This window comes from Neovison vison, chromosome 11, assembly GCF_020171115.1.
Source record: "Neovison vison isolate M4711 chromosome 11, ASM_NN_V1, whole genome shotgun sequence".
Lineage (NCBI taxonomy): Eukaryota > Metazoa > Chordata > Mammalia > Carnivora > Mustelidae > Neogale > Neogale vison.
In genome coordinates, this window is record NC_058101.1 from 204,814,031 (window position 1) to 204,840,063 (window position 26,033).

The window sequence follows — 26,033 nt, forward strand, 5'->3', positions numbered from 1 at the left end:
AATGGGCTCTCTGTTCAGAGGGGGGTCTGCTTCTCCCTTTTACTCTCCATCTATACCTATTCTCTCTTCCAAATAAAATGTAAATCTTTAAAAAAAAGAAATCTTGCTTTTGCCTATGCACACAACTGGCTTCTTCATACATGGATGGCGAAAGGATCACAGTGGGGAATTTGGTTTGTGTCCATGTCCAGAATCTTCTGTAGTTAAGGTAACACACAGGCAAGAGAGAGTAGTAGCCACCCACAGCAGGGGGTAGGACTCCTGTTTGGGGACAGTTGTGCAAGGACAGCCTGCCCCCAGGACCCCGGAGTGGGCCCACAACGGTGTATGTATGTGGCGCCGCCGTGGCTTGCCAAGCTGCAGCAGAAGCCAGCGCACCCGGGTCTCCGGACTTCCTCTTTCTGCTCTGAGACCCAATTCTGTGAGTACCTTCAATGTGGCAGAAACAAACGTCAGTACACCCTTCTGTTCAGGATCAACAGAAAACACCTTAGCTGCCGCCAGGACCTCAGCCTTCCACGAGCATATGGTTCCTGGGGACACAACTATTTGTGGCTAGAACTATGGGGAGGAGAGGAGGTATGTGTAAAATTGTTCTTACACTAAGCCCTTGTTGTAGCATCGTGTATCAGATCTTCTTCCTGGCAGCTGTTGTGCTCAGACCAGAGAACACAGGTTGCTGATTTCATCCCTTGTAGGGATTTGTGGACCTCGTTTACATTTCAAGCAGGCAGCTGGTAGAGATAGAACACCACAACCAAGTGGGTGAAGAGAAGGCAGGAGGTGGAAAGTGTCGTTTTATGAGAATAAGATACCGAACACCTACCTAGTTCTTAGCTATGCTCCAGGGACCATTCTAAACTCATTTCACCCTAACAAAAAAGCTTATGACGTAAGTACTATAAGTTGTTAAAATCTGTTTTTTGCCTTCCTTATTTTTTTTTAAGATTTTATTTACTTAGAGAGAGAATGGGGCAGGGGGGTAGTGGGGAGGAGCAGAGGGAGAAAGAATCTCAAGCAGACTCCACACTGAGCATGGAGCCCCATGCGGGGCTCGATCCCATGATCCCAAGATCACAACCAGAGCCAAAATGAAGAGTTGGAAACCCAGCCAACTGAGCCACCCAGGTGTCCCTTGCCTTCCTTATTTTATGTTCTCTGGTTTAGATTTGTCTGCCGGTGGTGTTAAGTAGCAACAGGCTACATTGGAAACCGAACAGGTCAGGAACTGACAATCTTGTTCCAGTCTTGCTTTGCTGGTAACACTCTGGGTGACTCTGGGGATGCCACCCACCCTCTAGCAACTTCAGTTTCTTTATCTGCAAAATAGAAATACCTAGTACAAGTAATTTAGTCCAGCTCCAGGAGTGGAACTGCCAGGTTATACAGCATGTGTATCTTTGGTTTTTTTAGTTGGTGTTACTCTATTTTCCAATATGATTTTATCTACAGTGAGATCCACAGTGTGAGAATTCATGGTGCTTCCCATTATCGCTAATATGGGGTGTTGTCAGTATTCTTAATTTTTGCTAATCTGGTGGGCATGTGGAGATATCTTGTGGTTTCATTTTCACTTCCCTAATAATGCCATTGTCATGTTTATTGGCCATCTATACCTTCCAATTTTGTGAGGTGCCTTCCAAATATTTTGCCTTCCCTTCTAATGGGTTTTCTGCCCTATTTTTCATTGATTTTAGAAGTTACCTATATAGTCTACAATTAAATGGAGACTGAAAAAAGAATATTACTTCCAAATATCCTTTGTGGCTTGGCTTTTCACTTTTCATGGGTTTTGTTTTTGTTTTTTGTTTGTGTGTTTGTTTTTGGTGAACAGATGCTCTTTATTTAAAAGTAGTCAAATTTAGGGGTGCCTGGATGGCACAACTGATTAAGCATTGGACTCTTACTCTCATCTGGGGTCATGGGATTGAACCTTGCATCTGGCTCCATGCTCAGGGTGGAATCTACTTGAGGTTTCTCTCCTTCTTCCTCTGCCTCTTCCCTACTCCCCCCCCCAACATGCTCACTCGCTCTCTCCCTCAAATAAATAAATCAATCTTTATAAAAAAGACAGTCAAATGTATAAATCTTTTCTATCTTGGTTAATACTTTTTGTGTCATTTATTCTGAAAATTCCTGCTGTATTTCAACATAAAGTGTTTTTCTGCATTCTCTTCTTAAAGTTTTCCTTTCAAACTATCCACTTGCAATTGAGTTTTTGAATGGTGTAAGCCATTTTTTCCTAAGTGGGTAGCCAATTATATTCACCCCATTTAATGGAAAGTCGGTCATACATTGTATAAATCACAGTCACTATGGTAAGCTCTCTGCCTAAGTACAGTGTCTGTTCATACCAAGGTCTGCTTATGGGCTTTCTTACTGGGTACATCTCTCCAGACCTAAACCACACTATGTTGGTTTCAGCAGCTTTCAAGTATCTTGATACTCAGTAGAGCAACCCTTCCCACTTCGTTCTATTTTCTCAGTGGCTTTGGCTGTGCTTAGTAATTTGAAATTCCAAATTTTAGAAGCCACTTCTATGGTTTATAAAATACCTGTTGGGTTTTCTGTTGTAGTTCATTTAACCTATCAATCATTTATTAAAGGGAAAATTCACATCTTTGCAGTGCTTGCCTTCCAATGAATAAACATGATATATTTTCCCATTTATAAAGGTTTTCTTTAATATCTCTCAGTAAGATTTTATTATTATCTTTTAAGGAGGTCTTATACATTTTTGTTGAATTCATTCCTAGGTGTTAAATTGTTTTAGGTACTGTAAAAACTATCTGGTTAAATCATTTCATTTTCTATCTCTATGTTGTATGCATAGAGAAATATAGTTAATTTTCATATATTAATTTAATACCCAGCAAACTTGCCAAACTCTCATTAATTCTAATAAGAATCTGTAGGTTCTATGGGTTTTTTTAAGATAGAAAATCATATTATCTATGAATAACGCCAGTTGGTTTCTTCCTTTCCAAGTTTCATACCATTATTTATTTCTTCTTCCTCAGTTATTCAATGGATTAAAACCTTCAGTGCAATATTCCATGGAGTGGTGATAATTAGTGTCCATTTTTTATTTTTCAATGCAGAGGGAAAGCTTTCAACATTCTGCCTTAAGTATAATGTTTTTTGAAGGCTTTTGTTTATTTGGTATTGTTAATAACTTTTACCATTTTTAAGGAAGTTCCTTATTATTCCTGTTATGGTAGCTGAGTTTTGTTTTGTTTTTAATAACTCCAGTATCTGGGTGCCTGGGTGGCTCAGTTGGTTAAGCGACTGCCTTTGGCTCAGGTCATGATCCCAGAGTCCTAGGATCAAGACCCGCATCAGGCTTCCAGCTCCATGAGGGTCTGCTTCTCCCTCTGACGTCTTCCCTTCTCATGCTCTCTCTCTCACTTTCCCTCTCTCAAATAAACAAAATTAAAAAAAAAAAATAATAACTCCTGCACCTTCAACTGGGCAGACATCTGGGCATTCTATTTACTGAAGTAACACTTACTTCTGCAAATGCATTTTTTTTTTCTTTTTAGCATTCCTCATATCATCAGTGACATAGTTCATATTTTAGTTTAATGATCTGGAAGACGGTCCACAGTGCCAATACTTGCTTCTTTGGTGATACACGGCGGCATAGGGAGCCCGCTCTGGCATTCTGTGGTTGTGTCTGGTGCCATGATACTAATTTAAACTACCCAGTCTCTCAAACAGTCCATTCCTTACCTCTTCGACACATGGAATGCCCATTCCTGAGAGATGCTCTGGAAAGTTCTTCTTTTTCACCATGAATTTTTTTTTCAGCTTTCAAAAACCTTGTCTCCGAAAAATCTGATCAAACAATATTGTTCTTCTTTCTCCTGTTATATCCTGGTCCACCAATTGTCTTCATCAAAGTGTCTGTAAAAGGTTTACAGACATTATTAATTTTGTACCAAGGTCAACTTCGGGATTTTTATCAGAATCAGTTTTTATCAGAATTTTTTTTTATCAGTTTTTATCAGAATTTTATCAGATCAGTTTTACCAGGTTTGCATAGTTTCTGTAATGCGCCTCGATGCTTCCTGGTAATGAACTGAGGAATGATTCAGGTAATCTGCAAACTCTTGAAAAGCCATGTTCAGAGCACAAATTACAAGGAGTGTGGTGGTTGATGTGAGGCATGGGTCGTTTAAACTCAAGTGTCTATTCAGTTTGGCTGTTTTCACATGGTAGCAAGATACAATGGAGATGTAGCTGAGCTGGCCGTTTTTAGAGAACTATTTTTTTCTCTGCACTGGATGTAATGTCTTATTTATGAACAGAGCTTCCAGATTCAAATAATATATAATAATTCAGAGTCATAATTGGCAGGCAATAAATATTTAACTTTGGTATTAACTTTGGTATTTTGTGATACAGATGTAAGTAGCTACGGGTGTCAGTGTGGTTTACAAGTGATGCCCCATATAACAATGAATTTGTGCTTCAGTGTAGGGAACGTGGGCCACGCCAGACTTATACTTGAAAGATGTCACTTCTGCAGACACAATTATAGGTATAACTGTATTCTAGCTCTCTTTCCTGTTTGAAGATTTTATGCTTTATTTATTTTTGAGAGAGAGAGAGAGAGAGAGCATGCGCTCATGCAAGCTCCTGCACAAGTTGGGGGAGGGGCAGAGGGAGAAGCGACCCCCTGCTGAGCAGAGAGCCTGAGATGCTCTATCCCTGGACCCTGGGATCATGACCTGAGCTAGAGGCAGGCAGACCCTTAACCAACTGAGCCCGCGAGGCGCCCTAGCTCTCCTTAGTGTCTGAGTCTGAGCAAAATATTAGGCACACGGTTAAAAAAAAATACAGTATATAACTTTCAGAGGTGAATGGGGAAAATGGAATTATAAAATTACGCAAATCAAAATAACTAAAGAAAAAGAACATAGAAACAGTGGGGAAAATACAAAGTACGAAACTAATATGTAGAAAATTAATCTAAATATTATACAAATAGCTAAATATATCAGTAATTTAAATAATAATTTCATTTTTTTAAGATGTTATTTATTTGTCAGAGAGAGACAGAGAGCACAAGCAAGGGGAGCACAGGCACAGGGAAAAACAGATTCCCACTGAGAAGGGAGTCCAATGTGGGACTCAATCCCAGGACCCTGGGATCATGACCCAATCTGACCTGAAGCACCCAGGCAAACCTAAATAATGATTTTAAGTAAATAGCTTGAGTTCTCTAGGTTAAAGATAACAATTTCCAGATTTTGGGGGTAGTACCCAGCAATATATTTTTTTTAAATGACCCATCTAAAACATAAGGATTCAGAAAAGTTGAAAATCAAAGTATCGAAAAAGACAGGCCCCACTGAAATACTCCCTGAAAATGTCTCACCATATTAATATGATGTAGGACTTGGAGGCAAAAAACATGACTAGATGCTACTATATGACGATAAGAGATGAATTTACTTAGAAGCTATAACAATTCTATGTATTCACCCAATAAAATTGCTTTAAGATATAAACTTGAAATATTGACTTAAAAGGAGAAAGAAAGGGGCGCCTGAGTGGCTCAGTCATTAAGCGTCTGCCTTTGGCTCAGGTCATGATCCCAGGGTCCTGGGATTGAGCCTTGCATTGGGCTTTCCGCTCGGCGGGGAGCCTGCTTTCCCATCTCTCCCTGCCTACTTGTGATCTCTCTCTCTGTCAAATAAATAAAATCTTTTTTAAAAATTAAAAATGTAGATCTAATCTGGATTTGGAACTCTCCGTCCACATCATTTCATGTACATTTTGAAAATGTGAGTTCAATTGAGTTAAAAAATTGAGTATACATGGGGCCATAAAGCATGTCTCTGTAAAAGTTCAAATGATTAGTATTATATAGGTCACAGGTTGGCAGACTTTTCTGTCAAGGATAAGAGAGCAAATATTCTAGTCTTTGTGCATCATACAGTCTCAGCACTGCAGGCTTAACATAGAGGCAGATGATATGTAAATGAATGGGTTTGGCTCCACCCCAATAAAATTGTATTTACCCAAACTGATTGTAGGCCAGATTTGGCCCACAAACCATCATTTGGGGCCTTTTATATGGATCATATCTATGACTCTCCATAAAATTAATGTAGAAATCATTTAACAAAATGTAACTGGAAGAAAACTCCTATGTTTGGAAATTAAGATGTCTTTAAGGAACTCAGGGGTTTAGAGATCAAAATTATAAAAAGAACAAAACTGTCAACTTTCACACATTGAATTAAAAAAGAGAGCCGCAAGCAGAAATTAATAAAGTGACTTATTATAAACAAATTATAAACAAAGCTGAAAGATGATCTGTTGAGAGACTAACGAGATTGGTACGCCTATGTCAAAATGGGTGCAAATAAACGATGGTTGGAATTCAAAAGAGATCATATGGGGCACCTGGGTGGCTCAGTGGGTTAAGCTTCTGCCTTCGGCTCCAGTCATGATCTCAGGGTCCTGGGATCAAGCCCTGCATCAGGCTCTCTGCTCAGCAGGGAGCCTGCTTCCCTTCCTCTTTCTCTCTCTCTCGGCCTGCCTCTCGGCCTACTTCTGATCCCTATCTGTCAAATAAATAAATAAATAATCTTTTAAAAAAAAAACAAAAACAAGCAGGTGTCAGTGATATTTTTAAAAATAAGTGGTTTTATTTAACAACTTAATGCCAGTAACTGGAACTATCTGGGTGAAAGACAATTTCCTAAAAAAAAAAAAAAAAAAAAAAAAATACAACTTGTCAAAGCTGTTTTTGAAGAAATGAAGAACCTAACTAATCCTAAAATCACTAATAGAGATAAAATCACAAGTTTTAAAACTTCCTCCCCCCCCCAAAAAAATTCAAGAGCAGAAGGTTTTACCAGAAGCCTCTACCAAGTATTATAAGGTAGAAATATTTCTAACAGGTGAGGCATGACAGCAGAAAAAGCAAAGGACTTGTCCCCAACTCATTTCGTGGAGTTCGTAGCTGTTCCCTGTAGTGGCTTTGTACCATGTCAACTCAGGTATGCAAGAATTCTGTGGCCCAGAATTCCCTTTCTAGTGCCGTTCCAGGTTGGGACTGGCCGGAGAACTTTGTGTAACATTTGGGTGGCAGAAAAAGGAGCTAGTTTTACACTGTTAAGGCCAGTGTAGGCACTGCTGTTGGCTTGCACGTGACCCTGGTCATCTGGCCACGTGGATCCGTGGCTCGTTCCACTCCCTCCAGATTGCCCACTTTCATATCTCAGAGTCCCAGGCCAGGTGTGTGTGCCTCCTATGGTCAAGGGTGCCAGCTTCTCCTTGGGCCACCCACATTGCTGAGGCTGGAGGTGGGGACAGACAAACCCTGTTCCCGGTTTTCCTCGAGAAGTCTTTTCTATGAGAAGTCTCTGCTCTCCCTGACTTCGCCTTCGTCTCTGATGCCCACTGTCAGCCAGCCGGCCTACACTAACGTGCCTACAAAGACAGCAGCCCTACACAGATTCCTTAACCAGCAGTTGGAGAGGGTCTCTTTGGTATGAAAAACTCCTCATTCTATAACACTCAGAGCGATCAAAGTTTAACTGGTACATTACTCAAAATCGAACAAGTCAGTACAAGACAGGCAAATTATAGGAAGCCAATCTCACTCATGAACAAAGCTACAAGAATCTTAAAGGAAGTATCAGCAAAGCAAATCTAGCATGAAGAATCGGGTTTCTGAGAACTCTCTTATGATAAGGTTCCTTTTAAATAACATCCTGGCCCATCAATTGAACGGAAAGATAACACTCTATTATGAGACACAAGCCTGCTTTCGTAGAAGCACACAGTCAAACCTGCCAGTTACCTTGGGATTATTTTGAAGCAAATCTGACACGTGTCACTTAATCAACAGAGAACAAATTGGACAGTGGCCAGAGTAGATGTAGGGCGAACATTTAGTATGCATTACAGTACAGGAATATACAGCAGCTTGGTCTACACCTTTGACTAAGAATTAGAAATGAATGAATGTGGATATAATCAAAGGAAATTTGGGAAGAAAATGGGTGGTGAAGAAATGGATTGGCTTATACCTACTTCCACGTCAACATTTAAAGGATTTTCAGCATAGGCTATTAGAGTGCATTACTGCACATTTAGGAATTGTCATCAGTTTTTTGCCTGTTAAGCCAACATTTATCTAGGAAAACACTTAAGGAAAATTCAACCCAACAAACCTATACTTGGGGATCGTCCAGATCATCTGGCTTCTTCACCATTGGCAAAACCCTCCTGGAACCTAGGGACTGTTGATATGGATATTCAAGAGATTTCTGTGCTTCTCGAATATTGCTGCTTCCCCATTATTTCAAAATTTGTGCTTCCTCCCTCTATTAAAAATTTTCTCATATCTATGGGACGCCTGGGTGGCTCAGTTGGTTGGACGACTGCCTTCGGCTCAGGGCGTGATCCTGGAGTCTCGGGATTGAGTCCCACATCAGGCTCCCAGCTCCATGGGGAGTCTGCTTCGCTCTCTGACCTTCTCCTCGCTCATGCTCTCTCTCACTGTCTCTCTCTCTCAAATAAATAAATAAAATCTTTTAAAAAAATTTTCTCATATCTAATATTTTAAGTATTTTCTATTTTTTTGTTGTTTTCACATGAAAATGAATGGTCAATTGTATATCAACCAGCATTTCTTTCCTGGCAACCAGGGGACTCACCAATGATGTAGGACAGAGTTTTGGGTCCACAGCTATTTTAGTCTGTGTTTTCTGTTGCTTAATTTTTGTGAGCTATTTTTGTTTGGTTGGTTGTTTTCGTTTTGCTGACAAAGTAGCAAAGTTATATCTAGTACACCAAGAATGGTTTTCTATACACCACAGTCACTGAGCAACCAAAGAACCAGGAATATTTGTGGGGCTTACCAGTAACTGAAATGCTTGAGTGTTTTGAGTTTTGAATTTGCTTTTTTAACTTTACTACTACATAGAAAGACCAAATTTAATGAAGCAAGCATGAATGATATATTTACATCCAAGAATAAGGTCATAAAATTAACATTAAGGGCTAACTGTGTACCAGGCACAATTCTGATTTCTCTATTAATTCATACAGAAATCCTGTGAGGTAGGAGTGTTATCCTACTTTCCAGATAAGGAAATCGAGGCATAAAGAAATGAAGTAACTTTCTCCAGGTAACAAATTTAGTATTTGCCTGGCGTGGGATATGGACCCAGCTTTGGTCATTTGAGGGCAGTGTTGAGGCTCCTAACTACTATACTAAGTCAGAATGAATAGCTCTATTAAAACATGGATTAACAAGGGCACCTGGGAAGCTCAGTTGGTTAACTGTCTGATTCTGGTTTTGGTTCAGGTCACGCTCTCAGCGTTGTGAGATCGAGCCCCATGTCTCGCTCTGTGCTCAGTGAAAACTCTGCTTAAAATTCTCTCTCCCACTGCCCCTCCTCCTCCACCCCATTCACACCCCATTCGCATGCTGGCTCACTCTCTCTAAAAAAAATAAAGAAAAAGTTTTTAAAAAAGAAAGCAGATCTCCTGAGATTTGTTAAATCAAGGGTAGGTGCACTGCTGATGCATATGGAGTCGATAAAAAAAATAGTTACATCATTGAGAGTTTTAAATCTTTTCGTCCTATATAGTTTTGTGGCTAAAACATAACATTAGGAATTTTTTTTAAGGCAATATATACTTTGCTCTAAAACTATGTTTAGCAGAAACCTGGAGAAGTGTGGAGATCTGTTTTCAAAATGAGAATTGATATCTTTGGTTAGATTTTCCTTGTTTTTTCTTTCATAATGGCATTGTGGTATCTCTCCATTCATCTCACAATCTGCACGCTAGCCAAATGCTTTCCAAGATATCAGGTTAAGAATAACAGCAATAGCAAAACAAAACAACAACAAAAAAACCCCACATTTTTTGGCCACTTTTTCACAAAATTGTTTTGGGCTTCATAAAAATCTTAACAATGGAAATACACTGTCTACGATAAAATCGTGTCTTCTTTATGGAGAATTGCTACTTGCCACTTACAGTTTATGAAATGTCAATGAGAATTATATGTCAATCAGATATTTTGTGGACAGTTCTAACAGTTAAGGAGCATCATGGCAACCTAACTCTGGGGATTTCCAAGTCTATCATGAGTCTAAGATTGATTCCCAGATGTACAGATGTTTCTTAGACAGTGATGGAGGTCCATGCCAATCCTGAAATGCCAGTCTAGAGTGCAAGGTTCAAGTGCACAGCAATTGTCTTTTCATCTCTGTGTATCCAGGGCATAGTACCCAGTAGACATCGAAGAAATATGGAGTGAATGGGTGAATGAATGCATGAATAAATGAAATTTCATACTTACTTGATCATTACACAACTAGAAATTAACATACTTTAGTCGTTAGCATTAATGTTAGTCTCTCATGGTTTAAGCAATTAGAGATTTTGAATTTAAATTGTATTTTATTATTTTTGTGCTACATATGGGCATTATTTGTGTCTTTCTGAAAAACCATTTATGTCTTTTGGTGTATTAAAAAAATCCCAAATTCAGAGATATCTTCTATATTACAATATTGAAAAAGATATTTTAAGCATTTTGAGAAGACTTTAACTCTCAATATTAACAAACAGGTGAGTATAGTAGAAATCACCCTTACATGACTGCTAACAAGGACTTACTGTGTCCTAGACATTAAGGACAAGTACATTTTCTTCAACAGTGAAGTGCCTTAGACATTGAGGACAAGTACATTTTCTTTAACAGAACCCCTTAGCATTCTGTTTCAAGATCTACCATAAAAAATATGCTTTATGCAAGCATATAATTTTGTTACTTCAAACTCCATTTAACTGGATTTTACGTTATGCTTCTACTTTTAAAAAATCATCCCAAAACAAGTTGGTGATATTGAAAGAGCCTCCTTACCTAACATTTATTCTTAAAGCCCTACCCACACCGGCTTCTAAAGTATCCTTCACTGTGGTTAGGCACTACTATGATACGTGTGGTTTTATGAGGATCCTGACTGTATGTTCTCGAATTGTGATTTTTTCAGACCCCTGTGACCTTTCCTAACCACTCAGTACCAACTAAGAGAGGAGCAATCAGGGACCACAAGATGTCACTGTAGGTTTCCCAGCAACCTTTAGAGAAGTAAATGACCCTTGGACAAAGGTTCACTGTTAGAGAACAATCACTGTGCTTTCCCCCAAGGTCAGGCCTGCCCTCAGACCTCCTCTACCCTCACTCCCCATCCCTAGGCCAGCAGATTTAGGTACCCATGTTTACATAAAATAGAATAAAAAATAAAATGGAACAGCAAGAGTGGGGCTCGGGGATGACGGTTATGAGCTCCATGTGCGTGTGGCCTGGTAGAGACACCCACAGCAAGGCGGCCTCCCGGAACTGAACGATGGCCCGTTCCAGATGCGACTGTGCAAGGGTGGAAATTTGGCACTAGCAGGTACAAGGGAATCTAACATATCTTGTGATGATTTAAGGCGAAGTTTTTATCTTGCATTTAGTGAGTCATCTGTACTTTAGAGAAAAGAAACATTTTTTTTTTAAGGATGGGAATATAACATTTTTTAAAAAAAATTTTAGAAAATGGAGAGATCGCAGACTTTTACTCTAAGATAAAGAATTTAAACATGGTCCATGTAGTTATTATTCTAGAAGGCAGTTTATGAACTGGGTTGCTCTTTGGAAAATAAAAATTAATCAACGTGTGTTTGATGACATATAGAATTACTGTTTTTTGTGTGATTAGGATACTATAGTTATGACTGGAGAGAGTCATCTTTTTAGAGGTAGATAGTGAACTATTTATGGGTCATATCATATAATGAGGTCTGCTTCAAAATAATCCCAGGACTGGGGTTGGGAGGGCTGCGGGTGGCTTGAAGATGAAACAAGACAAGTTATGAGTTGGTAACTGTTGAACTGGGTGCTGGAGACTGTATGAGTTTAGAGTATTCCACTGTCATATGTGGGGGAAACTTCATCTTGATCCCTTCATCTTGATCTGTTTCTGAAGATTTGGGTGGGGGCTCAACACTGCCTTTTGGAAGCAATGAGCTCCTGAACTTTGTGATTGCTTGTGTAAACAACAAAACAAAACAAACAAACAAAAGTGTGTATTAGTGTCCCACTTGTAATCTTAAAACTGTCAGAAGTTGATCCAACTCTGTAGCTTTTTCAGAATTTCTTGAAAATGTGTACTCACTCCTTACAGTGTGTGGCATCATTACAGATTTCTATCATAATCCCTCTTAGATTTCAACTTTCCATTTTGAAATTTCTCAAGTATTAAGATTCCTCTCCTCTAGAAGTGCCTTTAGCTCATTGATGGTTTCCAGCGTCATCCTTTGAAACTATTCCAGTCTTCACAGTGCTCTCTCACGGAGGACTGGCAACCAGCCCAAACTCAGGTCCCCAAGTTTTCAGACACATTAGCGTTGGTTAAAATGGGAATAGAATGGCCCCGTTTCATTTCCCATATCCTGCCTAAAAGGCGTAAAATTTTATTTTAGCCCTTGTGGGCAGAAGTATGTCATCTCTAATCTACACCGTATTTCAGACGTTTTTTCCTGAGATGTAATATTTCAGAGTCTGTTATCTTCTACGGAATATAATTTTAATTATTTCCTGGAGTATTTTATCTACTGCTGATTTGCTTTAAAACCTCTGCCTCCTCACAGGGCTCGGTGATATCCTGCTGCTTCCCAACTCCACTTCTGCACTGACACGAGGGAAGATGCTAGATTCTTCTATACATCTAGATATTTCGTAGTGGGTCCATATTTATACAATCCTAGATAACCAGCATTTAAGTGATTCAGTCGCAAACACTCTCACTTCACTGTGCATTTTTTTAAATGAAATCATACAGTTGAGCTACTCCATAGATTTAATATTCTTTTCCTTATTTTTTCCAGTAAATTAACTGTAACATTTTCCTTCAATTTCTTGGAGTCATTTTTTAAAAATTATTTTTGCTTTGGATGTACCTAAAATTTTTGAAAGAAGTAATTATTACTTCGAGTCCCCCTGATTATTTATGTGAATTTTTAAATGTATTCTGCAGGCCAGCACACATCTCACTTAACTAAGTATGTAGTTATGATGAAATTCAATGGCTTTTTTCTCCCCACTGCACTGGAAATTTATTACCCCCACGGACTACATTAAAAAAAAAAAAAAAACAACCCTCTTGAAGTATTAAGTATTCTTTGGAATTCCATTTACGAATGACGTCTTAAGTCTTTTTTTTTTTTTTTTTTTTTTTTGAGTGGCCACTATTAAAGAGATACAGTGTGGTAGATCTGTGACATCTCAGATGTATATACTCTTGAGTAACCAACCCAGTGGGGGGTAACTGTCAAAGAAATAATTCCCTTCGGCCTTTGTTAAGGCCTGGGAATGTGCCCCCCATCCAAGCTGCCTCAGCGGAGCTGGTCCAGTTTTCCTGGCAAGGTGTGGCCTCCTTTGTGGTCTTGGACTACGCCCGCAGCTCATGGGCCACCTTGCCCGTTGTATGTCAGTCGTAGAATCTGAATCAAAGAGTATCAGAGCCAAAGACAGTAATCTTATCCAAGTTCTTCATTTTACAGAAGAGGACTCCTACATATCATTAAGCCGCCTGCCCCTGGTCCTTTAGTTTGAAGGATTAAAGCTTAATTCAAGATAAGGAAAAGGTAGTGGTGTCCATTAGTGATAATTTTGAGATAAATGCTGGCGATGGAATATGGCAGCAACTCTGAATGGGGTAACGCACAGGAAATAACTTTACTCACAAAACGTTTTTGTTCTTACCTGGTTTGTTATATGAAGGCAAGAGCCCATTAATTTTTTTTTTTTTTCTGTAAATACCAATGGAAGGTAGAGCCTAAACGTAGTGATAAAAAGGTAAAGACAGAGAATGGAATCCGTGACCATTTTTCATCAAGACACACCTGAATATGTTAATACCGCGTAACCGGACCCCCGGCTCAGTTAATCCTTGAAGACCTCCATGGGCCAGTTCCTGCTCTCCACTAGGTCATGGCCAGTGTGCCTCGTTCAACTTTACGTGCCAACTGAAAACACCAGGCCCATGTGTGGTTTTTCCTCTTGTTGCCCTGCCTTTTAGGGTGAATGCTCTCCATCATACTTAAATTGACCACTGATGCCTTCTGGCCTAGAAATGACCTCCAGAAAAAAATCACAATAGTGAGCTGGGCCTATGTAAATAACAGGGCTGTGATTTTTGCATGGAAGCCAATTCTAAACTTAGATTCTTACCAAAGGAACATGAGCCACCTACCAGCTGACCCTAATGCACACACACACTATTTATTCCCGAGGCTGAAGCAGAAAGACTCACCAGTCCACTCATCACCGCTGAGCTCTCTGGGGGCAGCCTTCTGTCTGTACCTATTTTCAAGGGTCAATTTTACAAGGGACAGATTTGTACATAATTCAAGTCAGCTTTCCTATTTTAAATAAGGAGTTCATGTCTATTCAGCTTCCGAATAGGAAATGCAATTTTACACATTTTTCCCTTTCTGTGCCATGCAAATAGTTAAATACTTCCAATTGCAGCTGAGTCTTCCCTTTAAAAATAGAAAATCCTCCTGCACTTCTGGCCCATCCCCCACCAGCTCCTTCCCAACCCGCTCCAAGTGCTTCTGAATAGAGCTCAGTGTCCCAGCCCCTCTCGGGTTGGCACACAGGAATCTTTGTGAAAGTCGGAAGGGGAGCAAAAAGTAGCTAGAAATCCAGCCGCTGGCATTTCTTCTGGCTAGAGCACTTGACTCTGATACCTGGTTGTGGCAGACAGAAACTATGCCCACAGATATTGCTGATGACATGAACTGCGTAAAGCAGATGTTCACGAAAACGAGAGCGAGTGTAGAAGAATGTTCTTCTGAACAAAAAGCTAGCTGGGGTATTCTGACCAGTCAAGGTTAGTAGAGCAGCCATTGCAGATCTGTTGATGTCCTGAAGTAAACTAGAGTGACCTCTGGGTTTGGGGGGTTTTTTTTGTTTTGTTTTTGTTTGTTTGTTTGTTTTGCAAATACTAACTTTCAACTGGGGTGCTTTCCAGAACATGGGTTCTGAAATGTAAATGTATGGCATGGCAAAGGGGTGCACTCTTTTCATGGTTTAGTGCACAGAGAATGCATCTATGGATTCCTTTTTATGACCATGTATGAAACACCACGGTATGATCTCAGTCTTTGTGTTGTTTACCTTTCCACTTCTTGATTAAAAAATGTGTATTTAGAAAAAAATTGGGAAGGATATACAACCAAATGGAATGGTTGTACTTGGAAAATATCATGGCTTTCTGTGTTTTATATTTATCGTCCTGTTTAATGTTCCTCTATTGTAACTGGCTAAAAAAATACAGTCATTGTTGCTACAATTTCAAATATACACATTATTATATGAAAATGTAGACAGTTCCACAGTTTTTTTTCACTTTTTAGAAGGCAACTCTTAGTTCATTTAATCAGTTTATTTTTAAGTATTATGGACCACTATGAGCTCTGGGGTTGAAGAGAGAATGGGACAAATCTATCTCCCTGAACGTTTGAAAGGACTGAGATTGCTTCCCGGCTTTATCAGTGACTGATTAAGGCAAAGCACTTAATCTCTGTCTTCATCTTCCTGGGCCACCATAACAAAATACCAGAGGCTGGGCCGCTTAAACAATAGAAATTAACTTTGTCACAGTTTTGGAGGCTTCGAGTCCAAGATCGAAGTTGCCACATGGCTAGGCTTCGGTGAGAGCTCTCCTCCCGGCCTGCAGATGGCCACCTTCTCGCTCTGAGCTCACATGGCCTTTTCTTGATGCAGATCTCTCTCTCTGTTTATAAGCCCACCAACTCTGTCAGATTAGGGCCCCATCCTCATGGCCTTGCTTAACCTTAATTACCTCCTAAAAGCCATACCTCCAAATAGAGTGAGACGGGGTGTTGGGGTTTACCATAGGGATTTGGTGGCAGACAAAACAATCGTATCTTAGTCCCTTTGTGCTGCTCTAGCAAAACACCACAGACTGGGCAGCTTATAAATGAATTTATTTCTCCCAGTTCTGGAGGCTAGAAGTTCAAGATCAAGTTGCCAGCAAGGTCATGTTCTCCATGCGGGTCCTCTTCCTGCTCACTGGGGGCTCCTTCTCACAGTATCGTCACGTGGGGGAGGGGCTGGGGGAACCACGAGGACACCGATCCCGCTCGCGAGGGCTCCACTCTCGGCTTAAGAACCTCTCCAAGGCCGCCACACCGGGCACCAGGATCTCAACACAGGATTTTACGGGGACGCCATTCCGCCCACAGCACTGAACCTCGGTACAATGGAGTAACAGGGTCCTACTAACGACATACTTCGGGTCAAAGACTTCTCACACAGGCCATTTAGCCCTTAGGACAACTAGAAAATGCAGATCCTGGTCACCTCCGCTTTACAGATGAGAAAACAGATGCAGCAACGGAAACCTACCGAGTCGCAACAGCAAACACCGACGGTCAGACGCCGCGCCCTGATCCGCCTTCCTCCGCAGCCCGCTGGGGGCCCGTCTCCAGCTCCACACGCCCTCAGCGCCCTTCCGCACACCGACCCGACTACAGCTGAGGAAGCAGGAGGAGCAGCGGTCATGGAGACTCTGCAGAGACTAAGTTGGCAGCGTCGCTCCCGACAGGAAGGCCGCGGAGGCTCCCGCCGAGCTGAGGAGAACACTTCCGGGCTGGGCTCTGCAGGGAGGTCCGGGAAAACTGCCTCGTTTGTTGAGAAGGCATCTCTGAAGTGCCGTGGTCGAAAGAGCACAGCTTTCTTTGACTTCCGAATTAAATCCGGCCTCAAGCTCCCATCCCGCAGGCCGACTGGGAACTTTATCCTTTTAATAAAGTCCCCTCGCCTCTCTTCAGTTCTGCGCAGAGGTGAGCGCTGAGAGCTCGCGCAGTAGGGAGCCGCCCCCCGCCTTCAGCCCCTTCCCGCGGCGGAACAGGCTGGCCCCACCCAGTTAGCCTTGAAACAAGTTCAGCCAGTCTGCGGCCCCCACGTCAGACCTGCCGCGCGGAGCTCTGTCCTGAGTGGGCGCAGGAGCCTAGAGCCCGCCTCTTCCTCCATGCTACCACGGGACCTAGGTCCTATCATGTCCCTGGGGCGTGGTCTAAGCAGGGACTAGGTCCTATCACCTCCCTGGGGCGTGGCCAAAGCTGGGACTGAGGCTCTTGCTGGGCTTCATGGTGGACGTTCAAAACCTCAAAACCTTTCTTTTCTTTTCTTTTTTTTTTAAGATTTTATTTATTTATTTGACAGACAGAGATCACAAGTAGGCAGAGAGGCAGGCACAGAGAGAGGAGGAAGGAGGCTCCCCGCTGAGCAGAGAGCCCAATGCGGGGCTCGATCCCAGGACCCTGAGATCATGACCTGAGCTGAAGGCACCCACTGAACCACCCAGATGCCCCTCAAAACCATTTCTGTCGCTCTCTGCCTCCTCTCCCTCCGTTCCTTTGCCCCTCCGCTCTCCCACCTCCCTCCCGCCTCTTTGTCCTTCTTTCTCTTCTCTGTCTTCTCCTCACCCTACCCATGTACCTCCTCCCATGGAGTCTAACTCTCCAGGTAAGGGGAGCCATCTTCCAACAGCTTCTGCTGTCTGGACCTCTTAAGCCCTGTGAGCAGAGCAGATAAACCAGCGAAGCAGGTCCGCCCAATAGAGGACTCTGTAACAAAAGAAGGAGAATTATGGGGCTCCTGGATGACGCAGTCCGTTGAGTGAGGGACTCTTGGTTTCTGCTCAGGTCATGATGTCAGGTTCATGAGCTGGAGCCTGGCTTGGGGCTCATGCTGAGCGGGGAAAATACTTCTTTGTCCTTCTGCCTGGTCCCCCTGCACTTGCCCACATGCACTCTTTCTAAAACAAATAAATAAGTAAAAATCTTAAAAAAAAGAAAGAAAGAAAGAAAAAAAGAAAAAGAAAATTGAGCAGGGGGAAGACAATATGGAAAAAAGAAAAAATTGGGGGAATGGGTACAACAGTCCAGTTTAATTTAAGCATACGCTGTGTGGCAAGTAATAGAACATCAGAATGGAAGGTCTAATCACATTGTAAATAATCTTTTATTCTCGGATGGACATCTTAGGCCGTACTCCGTGGCGAGCCATTAAACTTTCCAGGGGGCTGGGGGGGTGGAGAGCAACAAGATTCCAGAGGTGTTTCGGGGGGTGGGGGGGAGGGCAGCCCTTTGCAGTTGTGTAAACTGAGCATGTGTGCCCAGCATGGGTCTTGGCTGCTATGGAAACGGGTGCCTTTTCTCGTTTTCCTAAAGGCACTGTAGGGGCTGACAGCAACTCTGGATGCTCTTGAAGTGTAATTCAGTGGCAGCGTTAAAGAAGGGCGGGGTAGAGTTGGGAACCCGGAGACCTTTCAGGGGTGGTGTAATCCAAACTCAAAAGGAGGCAGACCATATTTCATCCATTTCTGTGTATCTCTGGCATCTAGAAGGGTGAAAATTGCCCTCGCAGATCACCATGTGTTTAATAAATGACTGCATAGTGGATGGACGTGAGGGGCAAGATCACCGCCCTAAGGAAATACTCTTTGGACTCACTCATGGGGCAGGCCTGCGGCTTGGCGGAAAGTGAGAACCCACGACTCGAGGAGCAGAGTGCGCAAGCTCGTCTCTGCAGCTCCTGAGATTCTGAACATTGATTCAACAGGTCGTGAATGTAATCCATATGCTAGGTCTTGGGGACACAGTAATGAACAAAATATACCACGTTCTAATTTCCAAGATCTTACATTCTAGCAGCCATCAGTGCTCAGAAGAAAACACAAAAGCAGGGTAAAGAGAACAAAGAAGAGGAAAAGAAGGACTTTCTCCTGTGAGGTGGTCAAGGAAGAGCATGTCCAAGAGAGTGACATGCCAGGGCAGAACAGAAGTCAGAAAGAGCCACGTGTATCTCTCAGAAATAAGGCAGGGCGGGCAGAGTGAAGGGAAGTGTATCTGGTGTGTTGAGGAGAAGCAAAGAGGCCACTGTGGCTGATGGAAGGGGTCCAACCTAGAACTGAGATCAGAGAGGGGCCTGGAGACACTTGGAGGTCATAACAAGGACTTTGAATTTTCCTCTGGATAAGAGGGGAAGCCATTGGATTCTTTCTGACTTAAGAAGGATCATTTTGGCGCCTGTGGTTACAGCAGACTATTGGAAGGGCTCAAGTGGAAACAGACCAATCAGCCCGGACTTTTGCAACCAGTTGGGGGAGGGTAAGGGTGGCCAGCGCAAGGGGAGCAACAGTGGCTGGATTATATTTGAATGGGAGAGGCGAAAGACTCACTGGAGTTTGCCTGTGGGCTGTGAGAAATGAAAAGGAAGGATTACATGGAGGTTTTTGACCTTGGAGCGCCTGGATGGGTGGAGGCAGCAGGTGTGAATAGGGAGGAGAGGTAAGAGGAGCACAGCACGTGCTGGTTTTCCATGTGAACTTGAATTGCCTATTTAAATATCCAACTGGAGAAATTGAAAAACCAGCTGGAAATTCAAGTCTGGAACTTAGAGGAAAGAGCTGGTCTGGAGATACAAAGTTGGGCTAACCGACCTGTGAATAATATTCCCATCCATGGGGCCAGAAGAGATCCCCCCAAGAGTGAGTAGAGATAGATGCTAGGACCCTGCTTGTGATGATGAAGATACATAGACTGAGAAGAACCCAGGTGATAATAACAAGCTCCTCGCAAAGAAGCACATAGACCAGTTCACACATATGAAGTTTCCTGGAAAATTATTGTGGTTAGGTTTAAGACCATACCATAAGTTCTTTAAACAATAGTACTGTTTAAAGCAAAAGAAAACCAAAAAGAAATAACTGGTTTTGAGAGAAAGATGATGCGTTTGGTTTTAGAAATGTATAGAGGCCAGCAAAATATTTAAATGTAACTTTTTAAATTGGCGGTAAATTTTGTGGGAGAGACCAGGGAAGAGCTATAGATTGGACAGTTATCCATATGGATGAGATCATTGTCCCTAAATTTTGATCATTCCCTATCTCTTTATATCACCTACAGAGATATAGACAAGAGGAAGAAGATGAGCTAAAGCCTCATAATGTTAAGTAAGTTAAGTTGTTCTAACTTCTATTTAGAAGAGGTAATAAAAAGCTAACAGGCAGGTACAGGGAAATAATTGTCTAAAATGGAATTTCAATTGTGGTGTTGTCATGTTTCTGATGTGTTTGGTACTATGCTAAGTACTTCATGTTCACTTACAACCCTGTGATGTACGTAGACTTATCCTTCCCTTCATGGCTGAGAAAACTGATGTTCAAGAGGTTAAATCACTATCAAGTTCACACAACCAGCATCTGTGCTGGGATTTGAACTCCGATCCATCTGAAGATGTCCAGTGTGCTCTGTCCACAGTGCCAGGACCAGTGACAGTTAATTGGGATGACTGAGTAGTCTCTTCCAAGAGCAGCACTGTTACCTGGAGAGGGTGTTAAAATCTTTCTCTCTTGATTTTGGATATTTGTGGATATGGTAGGGGAATCCATTGTCTTCACTTTGTTGGAAATTTTGTCTTCTTCTTCTTCTTCTTTTTTTTTTTTAGATCAACCCTGATACTTTTTTCACTTGCCTATTGTTTTTTTTCTGTTTGGGGCCAGACATGATCTTCTTAAGACATAATGAAGGGATCCTAGACCATGAACAAGACATCAGTTAGAGTAAGTCACATATCCATGCAACTCACCATTTATACCTGAAGTTTCCGGGACACAACTGGTGGTTTCAGATCTGGACTAGATTTTTCTGAGAAAACTTCTAGAAAGGCAACAGGAATGGAAAGAAAGGGGAGTCTCAAGCTTGGAAGGGACTAGTTTTAATAGTATGTTACTTCCCTCCTTGTCAAGCATGTCCCCATGGGTCTGTGTGGCTCTATAAACGTGGTTAAACAGAAAAGTACACAGTCAAGGTCAGTAAATGCCTGGTGATTTTTAATTATTTTGCAAACCTGTGCATAAGGATGGGCCAGATGTTGAGCCTGAAGCTTATCTGCATTTGGGGATCTTCTTTAAGCAAAATAACATAAATCACAGTCTTAGAAAGTGTTCATGCAATGTAGGGGTCCTGAACTTGAGTTTCATTGGCTTCATGGTAAGTCCATTGCCATTAGAAAGAAGATTTTTGTTTTAATGCTTTACAGCAAAGGGAGCTGTAAAATGCATTAACATTTGGCACTGATTCAAATGTGAAGATGCCATTGCCTCCCACCTCTCCTTACAGTTTCCTGTCTGAGATAAGTGTCCTGACTTTCCTATTTTGGAACCGACTGAGGAAAGTGGGTGCGACCCAAACTCAGAGAGCCCTCTGCGCCACTGGAAGGTTCGCTCAGGAGTGAGTCTACAGCCTACCTCTGTGCTTGGGACTAAGAAGGAGAGCCAGGAAATGACTTTCTAAAACATAAATCGGTTTCATCATAGCTATGGGCAGAGCTATAATTGTACTACTCTGATTTTATTGCAAGGCACATACTGCAAAAAAAAAAAAAAATACCTTAGGATAAGCAATTTGTCAAGGAGAAAGAATCAATAAGGAAAAGCAATTTGGAAAATAAAACAGATCTTCACAAGTCGTGTTTGGTTTTGGAGGTGAAAGGTCATGTTACAAGGAGCTCAGAGCTCCTTAAGATGGCTGAATGGAACAAGCACATGACAAGCGATTTTTTTTTTTTAATGCTGATAAAAACAAAGAGATATGAGTCGGATTTACCTCAGCAGTGGCTGGCTTGAAGTGCCATGGGGAGACGGCGATTTAGGTATGGTACAGACCTTCACCAAACTGGATATTAGCTAAGAGAGTGGCTGTTTTTACTCTAGCAATGAGTTGTTTACAGAACGGGGCAGGCGCGCTCCCTGCAAATTGTATCCCAGATGTCTGGGGACGGGTGTTGTGTCTAAATATAGTCAAGTCAGCTCATGTGTAGCCTCAGTGAGACCTTCACAGTAGGCATTCGATTAGCGTGGGGAAAGTTACAGGTGTTTTGTAGAAAACAGTTGTCACAGTGAGTAACTTATCCTCAGGAGTTAAACTGGACCTTTAAAAAAAATCTGAGCTAGCCCATTAAAGTCTGACAAGACTGGAAAGTTACGGAACTGCTATCTATGAAGACATGTATAATTTTGCTTGGTTTCAAGAAAGCTTATAGATCTTTGTAATATAAAGCATACCCATATTGAAAGGTAAGAGATTTTATATTGAACACATTTGAATGGAAATTTGCAATTGCCGAATGTCAGATTTTGGAGGGAAGAAATAGGGCGGGGTGGCGACTTAGTTCAGAACAGGAGCTAGAATTTGATCTGGTAGCCTTTGATTCTCACCTGTTCCTGGATTAATTTCAGAGACTGTTCTCCGGCATTACAAGAAAGCCAATGTAGTGGGGTTGCTTGGGAGTTAAGTAAGCAGAGTTCAAACAAACAAAAAGCTTTTTGCTTTGAATCCAGGCATGGTCACTCCTTCAGTAGATGGACTTATTTCCTGTGGCTTACTTGGGAAAAGAAAACATGGCAGTAGATGTTGATTGTTGGCTTAAATGCATTTATTAGTCACTCAGCTGCTCTATTTAGTTTAATTAAACTGATAGCAGTGAAAATTATTTTAGTCAATAGCGGCTGCTATTCATGGCTTGAGTTTCTCTAGTTTTGGAGAAAAATGATGGTTCCATAAGATTCATATCAAAATCTCTCTCATTTACCAGTTTGTTTAGCAAAGATACTCGGTGATTATCTATTGTGCATTTATGGATCAGGCACTTTACACCCGTTTATTTCCAGTCCCCCCCCACCTCAATCCTGTCCAGTTGTTGGTGGTACTTGCCCATTTTTCAGGGAAAAGTTAGGTGACTTCATGGGGGAAGCCACTGTCCTAAACTGGGATGCAGATCCTGGCCTGCCTGGCCCCTCTGTCTTTCCCCTGGTGAGCTGCTGGGATCCAGCCCCATTAACTCCTCCCATCAGTCTCCTCCCCTCCCCCCACCCCACTATCCTAGTTCTTGAAGGAATAATGACAGACAGCAGGGGTCCCATGCACATGTGCAGAGCTGAGTTCATCCCAGGAAAACAACAGGGGGGTGCACTCTCACACCCTCTGTCCATGGACCCATGGATTCCTCGTCCAACGTGTTGATTTGCAGTGGTTTGTCACTGACACCCCCACATGAATCTTTCCTGCAGATTACCGTGACACTTAATTCCTTTGTCTTGCCATTGGAGGTCATATTAATAGAAATAGCAAATACACATAGGTGTCAGCCTTTTTTTCTTCCCATCTTTCTTAGACCTAAGTTTTAGTGATGAAGACAATGTCAGTGGGTCAGAAAGCTGCGGGGCAGTGGGACAGGAAGCTGTGGGATAGTCTGTGGGGAAACTGACACTTGGCATTTGGGACACTGCATTGAAATACTTTTGTTTCTTTATTATATTATTTCTGTAGCCTGTTTTCTAAATGAGCCTTTCCTTTTTTTTTTTTTTTTTGGTCCTTTCTTTTGTGAAGCAAGCAACGCTGAAATTGTTCAGAAGTTTAATATAATAATTTTGAAGGGCAAATGCATTTATATGAAAAGAGGGATATCAAGTTCCCATCGGCTGCAAATACTGTTAGCTTTGTTGTCCCTTAAAGGTTTTCATGAACATGCCAGGTAGAAATAAGCCCAAAACGAATCCAAAAGACCACTTCTCTAAGATTTTCCCAATCCCACCTTCTGGTCAGTTGCCCTTTAGCTTGTGACAGTGAAAGAAGCAGCAATCCTGAGGGGCATCATGTCATTCTGCATCTATCTTTTAGTGATCAATGAAGGTAATGAAATTTATTAAGCCATTATACAGGAGGGAAGACATGATCATTTACAAATGCTACAAATGACTATTTACATGCATACATTTAAACATTGGAGAGTGTAACTTTATTAATTTACTACTGCTCTGCTGAATAAGCTGGACTGATGCGATCTCGTTGGAAAGTGACTATTATAATTTTCTTATTTAAATATTCACAATAAAATCAATATGTCCAAAGTTCTCCAGAGTTTCACTCTGCAACCAAGTTATTTACTTTGATAATAAAACAGATGTGAATGACTTTTAAAGCATTAGATTTCACCTTAGAAGCTGAAACTCGAAACGTAGTTGTTCCCCCAAATAATATTACTTATGATGGTGATTTTTGCATTTTCTTCAGTGAGATATCATGTTCCACTTTCTTAAGAATCACTGCTTTGCCACCAAATTTGATCCTATCAACCAACGTTTACTGGTGTGCATTACTTCAATTCTCCTTTTACTATATAATAGGAGCATCACCTACTGGAAAGAAGGCTTGCCCCAGAGCTAGTAACAGTAACTCTTCTTTCAGTTAACAGCTCCAAGAATTGGATGTCTGGCTTTTGAATAAGCTAATCTTTTTGAAAAAGCAAGAAATCATGGTGGATAGGAAGGAAAATAGCACAGTGTCATGACTGGAAGGCCCAGCTCTAGTTAGATCATTTGTGACTCTCCTTAACGATTTCGTCCCTTTGACTGTCATTCCCCAGCTTTAGAATAGAACCAACCATTGTACACACTTGAACGCGTGTGAAAAGGAAATGAGAGAGTGCTCAGCGAGCCTGCCCGGCTGTCGTGCATAGTCATTGCTATTTGGCCCCAGCTACTAGTACAGTAAGGAGAAGGTCTGGTCCCGCCCTTAGGATTTGTATCTTTCAAAACATCCCATATTATCAGTGGATATAAAAAAATAGGTGGATGATTGGCAGTTGGCTTCTCTCCTCTCCACCAGGTTCACTTGGTTGTTTCATTTATCCTGTGATATGTGTGTGACCCACATTTTATTCAGTGGAATTTCCTTTACAGGGTTTTGGCAAAAGTTCTGTAAGACCACAGTATAGAAGCCTGGGTGTCTGTGTAGACGTTCTCAAAGGTACAAAAGCACAGGAGCAGTGAAGTGGTTTCTAAAGTAGGACTCCTTACCATGTTTCCACTAATTTATCTGACCTATTTAAGAAGCTTTAGACATGCCTTTCATAAAATTTGTTTCTAACAGCTAAGTGGCTTTATTGGAATCGCACTATCACTGATTAGCATGGTTTTTAAAAATTATATTTATTGCGGCTCTTGGATCCAAAATAGGAGGAAGAATTAGTAGATAAGAATTAGTAGATAAGAAGACAGATAGTAGCAGACATACTCCCATCACATCTGGAATGTTTTCTCCCTAGTCAGCCAGCTCTTCAGTTTATCAGTCATTGATCCCCTTGAAATTAATGTTTTTCTGATTTGCATAGTCTGCATGTTTAATCACAGTAAAAACCTCCAACATGATCTCCCATGTCTGTTAAATAGAATCAACAGTGCTGATCCTGTTTAAATTACAAGAAAATTACTGTGCACCAACCCAGTATCATCTAAAACCTCCCAGACAGACTACAGTGGGAGAGATGGGTGTGGCTGGACGCCAAGAGGCCCTGGGGGAGAGAAGGAAGGGGTGATTTCCACATATGAGGCACTGATTTTTCTAATGGGAGGATTGCAAAAGGCATGTGAAGAGGGGGAACTCAGGGGGACATGGCAGGTCAGTGCCTTTTTCATCAGGTTATGGGGCTGAGGGATCAGTACTGCCACTGGTACATGGAGAATCAGTGAGATCTGAGTGAGCCCTTGGCACTTTTCAAGACCATTTCCAAAGCTGACAGCAGTCTGCTCCTTCCAACCTGTGACACCCCTTTCTAGGGCCCTCCTAGCTTGTTCCACAGTTCAGGACTCAGGAAAGGGCTCCTTGATCCCCTTGACAACCTGCTGTAGCCCCCTTATACCCTGAGGCAAGCTGTAAGGGCAGGGCAGTCTGGGGGTGCAGAGAGAAGAGAGGATAAGCAGGGCAAGCATGGAATGTAGGGAGTGCATGTTCTAGCAGCTATCCCTGCTGAAAATGTCCTGAAAAAGTGAAACATGTATGTTTGTGGCATAAACTTTCACTTCTTTGGAGAATAGTTCAAAAGGTCCAGGAGTTCTGGGATAGAT

General features: G+C 41.7%; 1 protein-coding gene across 1 annotated transcript in view; it reads left to right on the forward strand.

Moving 5' to 3' along the window:
• ASB5 (ankyrin repeat and SOCS box containing 5) overlaps positions 1-26,033 on the forward strand; it is a 47,312-nt gene that overhangs the window by 13,246 nt on the left and 8,033 nt on the right. The gene's annotated exons all lie outside the window — the stretch shown is intronic.